Raw genomic sequence first — 15,533 nt, forward strand, 5'->3', positions numbered from 1 at the left:
CTGGAAATGCAACGATTGGGCTTGTTTTGGACTAGTTTTGAGAAGCAAGTGGGCAGGATTTGTTTTGAAAACATGGCAATCCTGATCTGAACGCACGTGCTGGAGATGTACTTATAATCACAGGAGCGTTTTTACTGAAGAGATGCGCATGAAAATCGCATTAGATTTTTTTGCACAGCCCTACCATCTAGTTAACAGAGCAAAACAGCGTTGCCCTTTGTGTAATAAGTTACAGATACTGTTAAACGCATCAACTTAAATAATAAAATACACTTACCGGTTGTGGTCCATAAACAACGCCTTCTCCAGACAAAGAGGGAACTGCTCTATCTTTCAAGAATAATCTTTGTGCAAATCCGGCATTAAACCGATTGAGATTAAGGAAGCTGTCCTCAGCAAAATGTGCTGCACATAGTTTTACATGTGGATTATAATTTTCGGGAACCGAGTTAAACATAAATTGTAACCATTGATCTCCAAGTACAGCGTCCCTGGGAAGGCCAAACAAAGGTGATTGGACTCCGAGATGAAAATAACAGTGTTTCGGCGACATGGCAACAAACAAAACGCAACACTTCCTCTTCTCCGTTGGAGTGCAACAAGACCATGCCCCCTTTTTTGTGTATTCATGTGGGCGGAGGTTAGTCAAAAAACTGTTTTAGTGACCTCATTACTGCAGGAACTAGAGGGATGTAGTCCAAACGGGTCGTTCGTTGTAGGCAAATTCTGTTAAATAAAATATCTCGCATGGCATTGAACTTTGAGCTTTAGAATTTTACAGATATTATTTATACTCTAACAACAACATTACACAATAGCTAAAGTTTAAGGGTGCTTTCACACTTGGTTCACTTGCCTGGTCCGAACCCGAGTTCAGTTGCTCCCCCCTCCCCCCGCTGGACTGTGTTCATATTATAATATTTGAGTCCGAACCGTGGTTCGCTTGCGTCATCAAGCCAGCAGCTGTTTACCCCGTTGCTCGGTAACGACAGCACAGGAGAAGGCGGCAAATGCATAATATTACTCTCTGCACTTTTATGTATTACATTTTTGAACTGTTCGTTTCGTTTATAAAGCTTTGGTATAACGGCACTTGCGTCTGTCTTACGAATGTACTGAAAATGCTCTAAAGAACGTTGAAGGCGAACATAAATGAGATGTACAGCTCTCTGCTTGCAGCACGTTAGTCACGCTCATCAGGAAAGTGAGTGAAACACACACACAAACACACATTTTCATCAAATAATTTGTCATTAAAAGCGGCACCGAACTAGCCTGTTTAAAACCAGACCCTTTTCAGTTGAAACTGAGTTAGGGTCTGGCAAAGCCTATTAGACGTCTCGTTTCTAAAGGGGCGTCACCGACGGACCTCGTTCAAATGCCTCTGGGCGCAATTGGATAGACCTAAAACTAATCAGAGCGATGAAGGAGATGACGTATGCAGAGTATCGCGTATGCGATAACATCTTTTTTAGATATGAAGGCTTCAAGTGTTGTTCTTTGCTCGGTTTTAAAGCAAAGTTAAAGTTTAAATCACTTAAAACAGACGCGATAGCAGTTTCGAACGAATGTTCCTCTGCAGCATCCATCTTTGTAATGTACAAAATCTGCTTTACCGTCGCTGCGCTGTCATCATCGTGTAAACCCCGCCTCAACGTTACTGATTGGTGCCGCGATTTTGGCGGCACAGAAACGAGCTAGATAGTCCTCTTTGCCAGACTATTCTGTAGAGAGAATTGAAATTAGCCGGAAGTAGTCTGGGTTTTCCCAGGCTAGCACCAAACCCGGGTGCGCACCAAATGTGCTAGTGTGAAAGCACCCTAAAACATGGGATCACGAAGAACGGGACCTTTAAAGAATTGGATTTTCATGTTAAACATAACCAATTTGGATGAGTGGAGAATTTCTGAGCCGAAAATCTTCCTTTTGGGTGGTACAAGTTTCCGCAGGTTATTTTTCGATCATGGATCTAATGACGTAGACGATGGTGGAACTCCTTATGAGCATTTCTCTCAGGAAAAGCACGCCCATGTACAAGTCAACCAAAGGATAGCGAGACCTCGTCCATAAACATGCTTCATCGGGAAATTGTTGACAGCGCTGCATAGTCTCCAAATAAGTGTGTTTTGGATGTGAGGAAAAGTTAACCATGTTCAGCTTCTCAAAGAACCCAGCGTTACAAGAACCGTGGATGAGGTTTGCTTTTCCGGGGCAGCAATAGAGTGTAGCAAGTGCGTTGTTGTGTTCTCATCATTTCAGTGACGAATGTTTTATAAACAAGACCAGGCTGACATTGGATTTGCACATCATTTGCTATTTAAACATTGTAAAAGACCCCATTCAGGTAAGTACAACTGCATCAGATTTCTGTCTTTTGTTGGAAATCAGCACATAAGTGAATATATGTTAATGGAAACAACACGTAACATAATTATTATAGCTCCACCCACAGCATGCCTCCAGGAACTCGTTTTTTTTTTTCGGAGAGAATCAGAAGCTGTGATTTTCTTTTACAAATATGACAAAACTAAAGACTTTTGGAGATAAGGATGGAGCACTACTCTATAGGTACTCAAGATTAACATGAGATAAGGTGAAACTGTGTATGTTAGGTACCCTTTAAGCATTTTAAGAAACATGCTTGTTGCACATCCTTGATTGCTTCACTTGGGGTGACGCTTGCCCCTTTATGTGATTTTTACAGCATGTTAGACACTTAAAATAAATAAATATAGCATCAAGCAACATTTCAGTGTTGCCCAGAACATAACCATACTGCCAACACTAACTGTATTCAATATAATTGTTATAAATATACTTGACGGAAGTGGTCCTGCTTGAAAGCATCATGTTAGTTCAGTCAGACCACGTTAGTCACGCTTGCATCAGCCGACAGTCAGCTGTTCCTGACGTGTACCAATCCAGTCTTGAAACCTATCACATGTGGTCTATTTAAATTCCCATTCTGTAGCGTCTCTTCCATTGCATCGCTGCTTGCAATTAACTCCTTCCTCCAACTCCACCAACTGAAACTATAATCCGATCTAACTTTGTTCTTTCTTTACAGTCTATTCATTGGAAGCAGTCTCTATTACATTTCGTTTAGAAAATGTAATAGTACAGTGTAATTATGTATGCATATAATGGTTCTGTTCTGTACCCCAGGGGGGTTTGTCTTGCTGCTCTCCCCGCTCTGTCCAAGCATGGCTGTATGCAATATAATTGTCATAAATATACTTGATGGAAGTGGTCCTGATTGAAATGCAGTAGTCACTTTTCTTGCATAATGGACTGCCTCCTGATACTTGTCCGGTCATGTCTTTACTTGTTCAGCCTTTCCCAAGCATTAAAAAGGTTATAAGCATAAAGATACCTCTGGGTGGCGTCGTTGGGCTTTCATACAATAATAGCAGCTTAAAGAGAAGGAGGTACAGAACCAGAGACAAGTGAAGCATGAACAATTTTAGTAATCAACAGCGACAGGGCTGGTAAACAAGCTTTCACTAGGAGTTGGTAGAGGGTCTAGCTGACAAGTCATAGATTTAGATTTACTTATCAGACACACAATCTCTGATGTAAAGGTATAGAAAACAGATGTAAAGGTAGAGAAAACAGAGTGTGGAGGTGCATGAGAGATAAATTGACAAGTGTCATGGTGGAAAGTACTAATAAGAAATTGCTGATAAATATTTTTAATTAACCTCAAAAAAAGTAAATAAAAACTATCACATAAGTCAGTGGAATACATATCAGATGGCAAAAAAAAAATCGCAAAATAGGTCGCAAAATATTGTTTACCACCAAGAAAAGAAACCTAGAGTTGCCATTGCTGACTCCAAATATGTTGGAATAATAATCATATTTAGTTTTGGACAATGCTTTTTTGTAGTATTGAATATGTTTAGGATACATTTCTTTATGAACAGTAAGGACAGACCTGGCATGCAAACTCTCTACTCTACGGCCTTTAGTTTTATGTTCACGCAGTTCAGGTGTAAACCAAGGAGCTGAATGTACAAATGGAACAATTTGAGTTTTCACAGGTGCAAAATCATCTAAAATTATGTTTAGACCATCACTGTAATATGAAACTAGTTCGTAGGAATGTTTATTGTAATGTTAAATAAAATGTTCACTTACACGGGCAAATGACACACCAGAGCTCATTGCAGTTTTGATGATTATATCATCATTTTGGGTCACCTTTAAAAAGGAAAACAGAAGACATTCAATTCATAAATAATTTATAAGTAATTAAAAAAATTTGACATCTTACCTCAATTGGTTTATGCACAGGATTCTGCTGAGTTAGTCTGATTCTTTTGATGTCACCTTTAGTCTTGTATTCAATATCAACCACCATGTCTAAAGTGGCTCGACTAGCTAAGATGCTGTACTTGGTAAGTGCCTCCAAAGTGAGAATGCTGTCCTGAAAATTTGAGGAAAAACAGATCACAACTATGTACACAAAAACAGATCACAAGCTTACAAAAACAGAATATACAAGCCAGCTTGCACTGGAGTACCTGTGTTGAATGGACTCCCCCTCCATATCTCTGGTCTTGTGTTAACCAGTTCAGAATGGGTTTTGCATATGTGGAATCACCTCTGACTAAAGTGTTAAGTAGGACGTAAACGGTTGTTTCAACGGTCTTTGCCGTCACGTCACTGGGTTTTAATGAATCCTTGTGGAGTTTGGACTCCTGCCAGAAACGAACTGTGGCTGGGTTCCCTGAAAATGTACGGACAACTGGTTCACATAGTGTTAAAATGTGACAGGGACTAAACTGTGCTGATGTTTTGGTCAAAAGTGTGTGGAATATCCCAAATGTGATTTTACCATCAACTTGAGCCTGCTTTTTGAGCGTTTCATAAAAACCAACTGCAGACACACTATGGATGTCTACCAGTGTCAGAGCATAAGATGCAATGGCTCTTGCATATACACTTTCAATCTTTGTTGAGTTAGAGATGATGTACTGCGCGGCACGATCTATAGCATTTTTAAAGACCTGGAGAGAAAGGACAAACACATATGAATGATTTGCCTGAAGAATCCAACATTAAGGTTTGAATGATTTGATTTTCCTGGTAGTTGTACCTCCAAGTTAACATTTGGGACCTTCATGGCATTTTTAATTCCTATCATGACAAAAGATGTGAGGTAAATGGTCTTTTCAGTGACAACTGCTTTGTCATCCTTAAAGAAACCAGGCAATCTTGATCAAAACGCAGCAAAATACAGTATTATATCATTAACACTCTTTTTTTCACCTACCATGAGTTCAAGTGGTTTAGTTTGTGATTTCTCAGAGAAGGAGCCATCATCATTCTGACAATTTTTAATCAGCCAGTTGATGGTGTTTATCAGCACTTCAGACTCCAAAGAGACGTATTCATGCATGTCAGCAAGAGTCTTGACTATGAGAGCAGTCACCCTAAAAAGATTTTGTACACATGTGCAATGTAGCAAGTGAATACATAATATTTTACTTAATCTCTGTGTGCACTGATATTTCTGTACTACATAAAAAAAATAAAAAAAAACAGTGAGGAAAACTAAGAAACTGAGCAGTTGATTACCATGTGCTGGCTGATTGGTGCTTCTTCGACCACATGCTAAAGGCATGTTCATGCTTCAGCTTGAATGACGTGATGCTGGTGATGCCTAGAGAGGAACAGTGAAGGAACTTAAAAAGCAAAATTACTAGAAGAATAAAAACCGATTCAACAAAGATCTTTTTTCCTACACTGGCAGTTTTTTTTTTCAAGCAAAATTTTGATGCATTTCTCAGAAAACAAAGACTTAATATTTTAAGTAATTTAACTTCTTTAGTAAATGTATCTTGATTTGAAAATGTTTAGATATTTAGAAAAACAAGAAGAACCAATTTTTTTTTGCAGTGTTGAAAATCATTTTTTTTTTATTACAAAATGTTATTATTATTGAATAAAAATTATCATAAAATTATTTTATTGTTATATAGAAATTGAGTTTACAGGAAATGCTGACATAAAATAAATAATAATAAAAAATAATAAAATAATAATAATAATAATAATAAAAATGATAGACATTAAATGTGAGAAAAAAGTCTTCAGTGATTCTACAATACTTATTCTACTCTTATAAAACAAACATCTCACCAGCTTGCATCTTCCTCTTTAATTCCCTTTTACTCGCTGCAGCATCTTTCCCCAGAATGTCCCATTTCTCTGTTTTTTCTAGGTAGTGGTAGACATAATAGACTGGCAGGAGTCCCATGAGCTCCATCTCTGCATTTCCCCGTGGCAGGTTAGTCAACTGTTTTAAACCTTCTGGGTTATTTATTATTGACAGAAGCTCTCCCAGTACTTCACCTGAATATAAAGAAGGGGTTACTGGGCTTTTGGAACTTCCAGAACAGTTATTTTTAATCTACACAGTTTATAAAAGTAACATTATTGTTCAATATCTGATATACAAGTGTATATCATATAAAAGTGTCATTTAGCATTTGCACAAATATGCTCAAGCTTCACAGACATTATACCATTAACTGTAAGAATACGATCCACAGTTGACTTGGGCACAATGTTTGGAGGAATAACATTTTTAAACTGAAGCTTCCGCATGGATGTGCCTAAAAAAAGGAAAAAGAAATGGTGTGAGACTCCATCACGACATGAACAGAGAGCATGCTGTTACTTTTCAGACATCCTTACCAAAGACTCCATTTGGATCTATTCTTCCACCACTTTGTATTTCCTTTCTAATTCCTTCTGGCTGTGAATACCAGAACATTAGGCTATCAGATCATAATCTCAGGCATACTAAGTGATTTAGTTCACAATAAACATAATTTTAAAGAATATCATGAGAAATCATATTCAAAATTTTTGTACTGTATGTTTGTCATAAAATAGTTAAAAAGTCTTCTAGCACTGACTGTGTATTGCATCTTACCACCACTTTCAATTTCTTGACCACACTCTCAGAGCCCCATTTAGTTGTTAAAGTGAAAGTGAGCGTATGAGTGCCTGCTTCCAATGCCATGATGTAGAACGTGACCAAGGCCACTGAATGACCTGCTATTTGCCCCTTGTTTTCATGTGGCCTTCCATCTTTCCCCTGTTGTGCTCCACGAAACACACACACTCCCTCTGTTGCTGTCAGAGTCACACTGAACTATGCGTTTTTGTGTGAGATATAGAAAGATACAGAGAGAAAAAGAACTGTAATTAACTCATCATGTGGTAGTCACATAAATAAACAGATACACATATTGCTAGGTTTGGAGGTCAGTACGATTTTTTTTTATGTTTTTGAAGGAAGGTACTCTTATGCTCATCAAGGCTGCATTTATTTGATCAAAAATACAATAAAACAGTAATATTGTTAAATACTATTGCAGTTTAAAATAACTATTTTCTATTTGAATATTTTTTTAAATGTCATTTATTCCTGTGATGGCTATGCAAATTTCTCAGCATCATTACTCCAGTCTTCAGTGTCACATGATCCTTCAGAAAGCATTCTAATATACTGATTTGCTGCTCAAGAAACACAAGGTCACTGCCAAAGAAAACAGTTGAGCTGCTAAATATCCTTGTGGAAACTGAGATACATTTTTCATACATTCATCAATGTATCTCAGTTTAATGCATCCTTGAAAAATAAAATTATTAACTTCTTTAAAAAAAATGTACTGACCCCAAGTTTCTGAATGTTATTGTAGATCATAATGTATAATTTCTATTTAAAGTCATTCTTCTGATGAAGAACTGAACCTTATACCTGAGTGCTTGACGAACGCTGATTGTAGACTGAACCCCTGAGCTCAATCTGCTCTCCACGAACCATGGAATAAGGCAAGGGCACATCTACACTAATGTCCTGGATCACCTGAATATTTTCCTCTGAGACACAGATCCCTGGCCAAGTGAACAGGAGAGTCTGAGATTAGAACCAAAAACACCTTAAACAAAAGTCTGCATGCACAATACATGGTAATGTTTTCCAGAATACATTGTTGGTTATGAACACCGTCTTTGTGAGGCTCATTCATATGGTTGGAAATGCTACTTTATAAACAGTATTTTGTTGTCACATGACCTACTTATGTGGCATGTGGGTTGCATCCTGTTTTCATCTTGGAAACAGATTCAGTCAATTTGCATGTTAATTCAATTTGGTTTAAAGGATCTTAACTTCTGTCAGGCCAGTGGAATAATGAGTAAAGTAGAAAAGAAAAAAAAGTGGCTGAAATTACTTTTGGTTCTTCAATCACAGAAGAAAAGTAAGGTCTGGTTGAGCACATACTGGGATACAATGTTCTGTTCTGCCAGAGATACTTACTTACTAGTATGTACTTACTATAAACTTACCAGTTACTCACATTATATCCTTAAAGGGATAGTCCATGCAAAAATGAAAATTGTATCATCATTTACTCACCCTTACCTTGTTCCAAACCTATATGACTTTCTTTCTTCAGTGGAGCAAAATTGTTTTTAATAAAAATTATATATATATATATATATATATATATATATTCTGGTTACGTTGATAACCAGAATATGGTGGGAACTAAATAGTTTTGGTTCTTTTTTTTACTCTTATTATATTGAAAAAAATTATATGTTTATATATATATATATATATATATATATATATATATATATATATATATATATATATATATATATACACACACATTTGTTTTGTGTGTATTTCACTGAAGAATGAAAGTCATACAGACTTGCAATGACATGAGGGTGAGTAAATAATGACAGAATTTACATTTTAGAATGGACTAACCATTTATAGGTTTAATGTGCTACTGTAAGTTAATAAGTAGATAATTCACATAATAAGTAGATCAGTCACTTATTAACATTCACAATAGTTAATGATATTTCAGCCTCTCTGATAGCAATTTAGCCACCAGGTGATGCTAAAACAAATAATTTAAATACAGCTTGTTAACTCACCCTCACTGAATACCCAACTGCTTTGAGCTCCCATGTAGTCAGTGAGTCTGGAATAATTTTGGTAATGCTTACTGAGCCAGACCTTAAAACAGATTAAAAAAGTTTTAAGAGAGTTTTTCATAATTCTTATATAAAGATAAGGATTATCGATTAAACAGAAGGGATTATGGTTCAATTGAAAGTATTCATACATGCTGGTGTGTTCCTCCCATAACCAGCTCTCAGGGAAGTAGCTCCTAAGCTGAGATGGCATCGCATTCAGCAGAAAGTCCATTGCTGCATTGTGTAATTGAGAAATTTAGATCCTGCCTTTATACAGTATGTATTAGTCATCTAAAGTTACTATAGAAGTTCATTATGATAATGATGCATGTAAGAAACACCCATACCTGCGCGACTTAGTATGATGTTATCCACATCCTCTTTACGTGGCTTCACAGCTTGGATGCAACATTTCAAGAAAGCATACTTACACCGCCTCTTCTGAGTTGCAACAAAAGTTCTAGATATTTTCAGAAAGATGAAATGATTCACTGGAACACTTATCACAGTGTAAACAAACAGGTGTATATGCATAATAAAAAGTTTAATATCTTATTATGAAATTATTTTATCATGTAATTAATTACAGTAGCAATATCTAAATATAGTCTCCTGAACAAAATTGCATAGTAAGTCGATATTTATAATAATTAGTCTTTTATAATTTAAAATGTTTATTTATTATGAATAATATTTATTAGGTGTTTATGCAACAATGGCACTACAAAACAAAAAGGAGGAATTTCTTAAAATGAAAATCTTTTAGAGAACTATATAATAATAAACGTAAAAATATGATTTCATGTAAGAGTAAAATTAAATGGACATATTTAAAAGGATTTAAAAGTTTTTTTACGGAGGATAAGACAATCTCTCTGAACGATGTTGACAGGTTTCGAGTATCGGGCTACTCTCTGTCCCAGAGGAGCAGCAACCCTTGTACAACCCAAAGGATTTGTCTATAGAACAAACATGTGGAAATAAATGTATTTTGATGATGTCGCCATGATAAAAAAGGTCTAGATTATACTGTTTTTCAGACATAAAATGCTTGCAAACAGACCCAATTGTTCAAACTTTTGTGCCAGGTCAACTGAACGCTTCAGCCTAACCAAGTCAGAGCAAACCCCCTCTGCAAAAAAAAAAAAAAAAGGAAAAAAAAAACCCGATTGCATTTGCCAGTGTTTCAGAAAATTATTATGTGCTGTAGTGAGATGTTTAAATGTAACAAATCACACATATTAACTTAAAACAGAGCTTGTACCTGTGCTAGAGGTTTTGGCATTCGCATTGGTGATGAACATAAGGCCGACACGGTCAAACACATCACCATTATTTTTGCCTCCTCCTCTTCCACAACCCAAGTCACTTTGCTCAACGTTGTAGCACCTGCGACAATCAGAAGCATTTTTATCATGATATTAACTTATAATATTTGACTGTACAGAACTTCCTTTAGAACAAATCTTCTATTTCACCTTTTTTAGAGGGTCCTTGTCATTAGATTTTAGGTTGTCTTCAACATACACAACGTAGTACACCACTAGCTGGGCAGATGGCACCATGTCAGGGGTGATTTTAATGTTGAGGTTTTGACTCTTTAGACCAGCCCACTTAACTGTGTCAAACTGCACAACTTTTCCTCTGGAAATGATCTGAGAAAAAATATACAACAGATATACAAATATAGATTGAGCTCAGTGCAGGCCCAATTAAACTATAACATAACATATGTGTCATTCAGATGGACTGTGTTAGATCAGATGTGGATTTAAAAGCTTAGTTTTAGTACAATTATTGTAATTATTTTATAGGAAATTACTACTTATATTAAAAGTCTCAAGGATGCATTAAATTGATAAAAAAAGAGACAGTAAAAACATGTATAATGTTAGAGAAGATTCAAATAAATGCTTTTCTTTTAAACTTTCCACTCATTGAAGATTCCTGAAATTTTTTTTTATCATGGCTTCCACAAAAGCAATCAGCAGCACAAGTGTTTTTAACATTGATAATAATAATACAAATGTTTCTTGAGCAGCAAATCAGCATATTAGAATGATTTCTAAAATAACTGTTTGACACTGAAGACTGGGGTAATGATGCTGAAAATTCAGCTTTGCCATCACAGAAATAAATTAAGTTTAAAAAAATATGATAATAGAGGCAATTATTTTAAATTGTAAAAACATTTCACAATATTACAGTTTTTACTGTATTTTTTCTCGAATAATTCTAGTCTTTAAAAACATTAAAAATCCAACCAACCCTGAACTTTTGAATGGTAGTGGGTTGACATAACATTGACCGTATCAAGACAAATGACTATTAATAATTATAATGACTATGATGACAAAAATCTGTTTAAAAATCAATTGTTTTATAGAAATATATAATGTGAGCCTTAAAATTATATTTAAAATATGTTACATAAAAGAGAAAATTTAAAAGAAATTAATAAAAAGAGTTTCATCTGATTCAGATGGTAATAATTAATTTTTTATGATTTTGTTCCTCTTTTGTAATCTGATTTAGACAACAGTGTCTGCTAAATGCATAAATCTGAATCTGTATTTTACCTGGTAGCTGAAGGTCTTCAGAGAAAGGGAGTCACGAAATTCAAAGTAAACGTCGATGGAAATGTACTGTCCGACTTCAAATACTGAGGATTCAGGCAAATTGATGTACAGGTAACGATGGTTGACAGACACATATGATTCCGCCTTTAGTTTAACTGGATCCTGACTCCAAGAAGGATCTTCTGTCTCAAACTAAAATGAGTACAATATAAATATAAAAACATTTAGCATATCATATGATTTTGCTTAATAAATAATTACCTGATTAGACTATGTATCTCTATATTTTTAACCTACTCTTGTTTATATCACTCAGGACTTGACTGACTGACCGAAATATTCGCCGATTGGTCCCTTCAAAAATAAATAAATAAAAAAGAGGCCACAGTTTTACTCACAGTGAATTCAGCTTGTTTCACATTAGCTGGTATATTACAGTTGAAGTAAGCAATTCCATCCTTCCGACTTGTCACTGTCAATGTATCCTTGTACCCTAAAAATTTGAAGTCATCTTGTTTATTGTCAGTTGTGGTTATTGTTGCCCTTGTCTTGACTGACACACCTTGCACTGGTTTACCCAAAGGATCCTTCACCAAGACCTGGTTTCAGAATGACACCAAAATGTTAGGATGGATGAAACATTTATGTATATATACTGCCGTACAAAGGCAAAAGACCGTAACTTCATTTTTTGTCGAAAATTAGTTATTGATATTTTTGGGACATTTAAGAAATCCTTTATCATTTCTATACTGTAAGTATCTTGAGTCAATTTTGTTGTTTGTCAGAGAAAATAATGGGTCATCTCAACCGTAACTTCGAAAAGAGCTGGAGAAACCAAGGCAGAGCAGCGTATAACACCAGTTACCAATCTTTCACTTTGTTTGGAACGTTTACATTGAGTTACGGTGTTCTGCCTTTGTTTTACTGTCCATTAAAGTCTGCCACATTTTAATTATGGTGTAGACAAACAAATTAGATAGATTGCGATCTACCAAACAGCTCCATCTAACAAAGCACTGTAAAGATTAGATACATTGGCAGCAATATGTAATCGTGAAGAACCTTTGAAGATTCATGTGGACTTAATAAAATCAGTAGCCTACTAACAGTTCACAATTAAATCCATATCCTACCTTTTCTTGTAACCTGATAAAATCAATCCATGGTGATTAACTGTTACAAACACGCCAGGTTCCACCTCCACGCAATCACTACGCACGCCCTCACCGGAATACTAAGCACATCCACCTGATCCTCAACACCACCCAATCACCTCAGCACCATAAAAACCACACACACGCACTCAATCGATGTCCGGTCTCGTTCGCGACAAGGTCTTACCTGTATGCTAACTCTAAGGACTAACTCTTCTTCTACTTACCTCTCTCCAGCGATTCTCCGAAGATCCAGATCCCCAGTGTGCGTGTGTGTGGTTCACCTTCCTCCTCTGACGTCTTCACCCAGCCTGCACGGATCCATCCCTAACTCCACCCTACACTACCTGCTCCTCTGCTTGTGTCTGTTCAATAAACCATTCTGTCTGTTACTCCTCAGCCTCCCGAGTGATCCGTAACAAAAGACCGGAACCAACACCGCCAGGCACAAGAATGAGCCTCACGGACCCCTTTCAAGATCTGGTTAATGCACTCCGAAGGACACTCACGGCTACAACTGGTTGCATCTCGCTGCATACGAGGACACCATCGGGCTAGAATGATGCATCCAGCTGTACATCCGCTTCGATATTCGTATGCAGTCGTGCCTCGAAGAGCACCAGGGCCAGGCGTATTCCTCTACGCCACTCTGCCGACCAGAGGCCATCAGCTCCCCAGAACCAGCCAGTAAACCCATGCTACTAGACTCCTATCGTCTCTCTATGGCTGAACGACAAAGATGCCTGGCCCAGAATCTGTGCCTCTACTGTGCAGCCCTGGGGCATGCCATCGCTGTATGCCCCGTCCGTCCTCCTCGTCCCATTCTCCCTTCAAGATACCAAATGAAACCACTCACCACTGTTGTGACACTTACTGCCGCTGACATATCTCTTCAAGATTCCGCCCTCCTCGATTCTGGGTCAGCCAGCAACTTCATCTCTGGCACCTCTGCCGTCAGCTCAAGCTCGCTACCACGGCAACGCCGTCAGCCTACCAAGTCCACACTATCACCGGCAAGCAGTTAAGCAGGAGATGCCTGCGTCATAGTGTGGGTCCCATATCCCTCCAAACCGGACTACTCCATCATGAGGAAATCCATCTGCTGGTTCTGGAGGAATCCACCGCTGACGTGATTCTAGGCGAAATCCTGAAGGGGGCCACGCCTGTTTCAAGAGCTGCATCTCAGGTTTTCCAGTTCCAGCCACACCTTCCCCTGAACCTCTTCCAGTCTGTTCCACATCAATAGAGAGCCCAGTGGAAAACCAATCCATCGCCATCCCTCACTGCTACGCCCCCTTCAGTGACGTCTTCTGCCCCAAACGGGCCTCCAAGCTGCCTCCACACCAGCCGTGGGACTGTGCAATCGATCTGCTGCCGTGATCTGTGAACCAGTGCCTAAAGGAAGGATATACCCCCTATCCATTCCTGAGGACAAGGCCATGGAGGAGTACATCAAGGAGGCCCTGGCTCAGGGTTATATTCGTCCATCGACCTCCCCTGCTGCTTTGAGTTTCTTCTTTGTGGAGAAAAAAGACGGAGGTTTAAGACCATGCATTGATTATCGGGCTCTCAACAATATAACAGTGAAGTTCAGGTACCCACTTCCCCTCGTCCCAGCTGCCTTGGAACATCTCCGTGGTGCCACTGTGTTCACCAAGTTGGACCTCCGCAGCGCCTACAACCTCATCCAGATACGAGAGGGGGACGAGTGGAAGACCGCCTTCATAACCCCTACAGGCCACTATGAATACCGCGGGATGCCGTATGGACTTGTTAACGCCCCCTCTGTATTCCAGGACTTCATCCATGAGGTGCTCCGGGAGTTCCTCCACAAGTTAGTCCTAGTCTACATTGATGATATCCTCATCTACTCCCAGAGCCTGGCAGAACATCAACGCCATGTTGCGGAGGTCCTGCAAAGCCTGAGGGCCTACCAACTGTATCTCAAGGCCAAAAAGTGCTCTTTCCATCAGCCCTCAGTGCAGTTCCTTGGATACAACATCAGCAGCAGTGGCATCCGGATGGACAAGGGGAAGGTAAACGCGTCAGAGATTGGCCCACTCCAACCACCATCAAGGAGTTACAGCGGTTCCTTGGCTTTGCCAACTTCTATAGACGGTTTATACAAAACTTCAGTACCATCACCAGCCCTCTCACCAGTCTCCTCCGTAACAAACCCAAATCTCTCTCCTGGACTCCTGCTGCCACAGAGGCCTTCCACATCCTTAAGGAGGCCTTTACGACCGCCCCACTCCTGGTCCATCCCGATCCCGACCGACCCTTCGTCGTGGAAGTCGACGCCTCGACCACCAGAGTGGGAGCGGTCCTTTCTCAGCAGCAGGGGAATTCCAGTCACCTCCACCCATGCGCCTTCTTCTCCCGGAAACTCAACCCGGCGACCGGGAACTGTTGGCCATCAAACTGGCCTTGGAAGAATGGAGGCATTGGTTGGAGGGAGCCAAACACCCCTTTCTGGTCCTAACAGATCATAAGAACTTAGAGTATCTTCGAGAGGCCAAAAGATTAAATCCGAGACAAGCCCGCTGGGCGTTATTCTTCACCCGCTTCCATTTCACCATCTCATACCGCCCAGGGGTGAAAAATGTGAAGGCTGACGCCCTCTCCAGGTGTTACGCCCCCGAAGAGAATCCCAAATATCTGGAAACCATTCTTCCAGAAAGAGTCATCGTCTCTCCTATTACCTGGTCCGCTGAGACCCTTCCTCCTACCGAGCCTACCACCAACACCCCACCGGGTTGCCCATCGGAACTTCAGTGTATTC

General features: G+C 38.9%; 1 pseudogene; it reads right to left on the bottom strand.

The window, feature by feature from the left end:
* LOC132136989 (complement C5-like) overlaps positions 1–15,533 on the bottom strand; it is a 41,092-nt pseudogene that overhangs the window by 15,351 nt on the left and 10,208 nt on the right.

The sequence above is a fragment of the Carassius carassius genome, chromosome 4, assembly GCF_963082965.1.
Source record: "Carassius carassius chromosome 4, fCarCar2.1, whole genome shotgun sequence".
NCBI classification, from domain to species: domain Eukaryota; kingdom Metazoa; phylum Chordata; class Actinopteri; order Cypriniformes; family Cyprinidae; genus Carassius; species Carassius carassius.